Source organism: Sinocyclocheilus grahami, unplaced genomic scaffold (assembly GCF_001515645.1).
Source record: "Sinocyclocheilus grahami isolate Dianchi unplaced genomic scaffold, SAMN03320097.WGS_v1.1 scaffold508.1, whole genome shotgun sequence".
NCBI lineage: Eukaryota > Metazoa > Chordata > Actinopteri > Cypriniformes > Cyprinidae > Sinocyclocheilus > Sinocyclocheilus grahami.
The window spans coordinates 503,990-506,479 of record NW_015505687.1 but is presented as its reverse complement, the minus strand read 5'-3'; the positions used below and the strand labels follow the sequence as shown (position 1 = coordinate 506,479).

General features: G+C 41.8%; 1 protein-coding gene across 1 annotated transcript in view; it reads right to left on the bottom strand.

The window, feature by feature from the left end:
• Positions 1-2,490, bottom strand: part of LOC107554619 (centrosomal protein of 89 kDa-like) — a 67,813-nt gene that overhangs the window by 18,894 nt on the left and 46,429 nt on the right. The window lies entirely within an intron of this gene.

Here is a 2,490-nt window from a genome sequence, read left to right as displayed (position 1 = left end):
CTCATTTCACTGATTTAAGGCCTTATTATGTGTTACGTATCATTGTATTCATATTGATCCGCTCATGTGAAACATTTACGTCAAATTAATGGTGTTATTCTAGCGTAGCTAACTATGAATTTACCATTGCCTGTGAAGTGAATGTGCTGTTTTGATTTGTGAATTTTGTATGGGAAAGTTGTATGGGACATGTCATAACTGACTGTTATGCTTGTAATGGACATCCTTCAGCTCAAAGCAGCCAATGACCTGCAGTGGCAGAGAAAGGAACAGCGAGACTGCGACACAAGTGGACACCTGACACCCAGCCTGAACTACCAGGATCTGCAAGCATCATCCTCTCATTGGCCCACAGCCTCACGGGCCTCAGACAGGAGGTAAATGAACTGAATAGCGTAGCTAACTATGAATTTACCATTGCCTGTGAAGTGAATGTGCTGTTTTGATTTGTGAATTTTGTATGGGAAAGTTGTATGGGACATGTCATAACTGACTGTTATGCTTCATGCCCCGCATGAGTTTCCCATGCATGTTCACAGCAGTGCAAGTTCTGCTCCACTTGCACCTGATGTGAGCTTGCATTGGTCTCCTAGCAATACGTGACCCCGGAAGTGTGAGCAGACTCTTCCGGTTAATCTGACAACAGCACCCACTTCACAGACCTTTGTGTAAACAAAGAACTGCGTGTAGCCAACGCTAACTCTTTAGCAGCCGCACAGGAATTTAAGCTAAGCCCTTTACCTCAACTGCTAGCTGTTAGCATCCGACTAACACTTAGATAGGTGTGTAAAGTGTAACTTTCAAACCACTCCTCTCTCTCTCTCTCTCTCTCTATCCCCGTCACTCCTGGTTACTTCCTGTTTATGCTATCACTTTCTCTTTGGATTCAGTTAGGTCGGTCCCTCCCCACATACTTTGGTTTTACTTGTGTTATTGTTTATTTTTGTTTTGACTTTATTCTACCTCTCTTTGATTTTATTGCATTTATTTACATTTGTTTAGCATGAATGTACCAATTCAGCTAAAGTAATTTTTATTAAATCTGAGATTTAATTAAATCAATTTGTTTATTTACTTTTCCTTTTAGTTTCCTACAGCTATTAGGACCTTTTCGTTTTACTTTTACCTTATGTTAGTTATTTTACCATTACCATCTTCGCTCTTTGTATAGGATTACAGTAGTTCTAGCAACTGTTGTTTCCTTAATGAGTTATACAGGTTATTAGTAGCCTAATCCCTGTTTCGCTCTCTACTTCTCCTCACTCCTCAGTGCCAGGCCTAGTACATTGAAGTGCAGTTACTGTTCAACACAATGTAGGCCCAGATAGAACTAGGAACAATTCCCATTGTTTAATTTTTTTTCTTTTTGACCTCAAGCTATTTATCCCTGCTAGCTTAGTTAACAGTCTAACCCTAGGTTTATGAGTCTATTGCAGCATCACCCATAAGTGACACCTGCTTAGCCAAAAAAAACTAAATAGGTACTTCCTTCTTCCTTTTTTTGATTTCATCTTATTTTATTTCAGTTTTGTCATAGTGACCAAACCCGTGAACCATCAGTGCTTTGAGTAATAGTTTGACCACATGTATAGCCCGGTCACCAGCTGACCCCTGCTTCCAGCCCCCTCAACAAAGTTACTCAAACTCTCTTTGTGTTCACGAACACAAAAACCAGAATAAATCGGTCTGATCTTGGGCGAAGAAATCCCCTTCTTCAGTACTGTGTAGGTGATCTGAGCGATGCTCCTCATTTCACTGATTTAAGGCCTTATTATGTGTTACGTATCATTGTATTCATATTGATCCGCTCATGTGAAACATTTACGTCAAATTAATGGTGTTATTCTAGCGTAGCTAACTATGAATTTACCATTGCCTGTGAAGTGAATGTGCTGTTTTGATTTGTGAATTTTGTATGGGAAAGTTGTATGGGACATGTCATAACTGACTGTTATGCTTCATGCCCCGCATGAGTTTCCCATGCATGTTCACAGCAGTGCAAGTTCTGCTCCACTTGCACCTGATGTGAGCTTGCATTGGTCTCCTAGCAATATGTGACCCCGGAAGTGTGAGCAGACTCTTCCGGTTAATCTGACAACAGCACCCACTTCACAGACCTTTGTGTAAACAAAGAACTGCGTGTAGCCAACAAAGAACTGCGTGACCCTTCACAAGTCAGCTTCCTGAAAACCTCTGCAGCTGCAGAAGGAAAAAGTTTAATTCAGGCGAACTGAAACAACGCCTGTGAATGCCACCTGCAAGCAGCCCGAGCTGAAATCCAATTCCTTGCTCAGCAACAGAGATCCTGAGGACATTAAAGGAACTGATCCAGAGAGTGGCCTCACCAGCAGCTTAAACAAGCCATCATAAAAGAATTCTCAGACCCAGAGTCTGAACACAGACTGATCACTGCCCTAGACACCAAACAGGGCCGGCATGAAACTCCCCATGGTTACTACAACAGACTTCGACGAGCTTACTTCGGAGCTC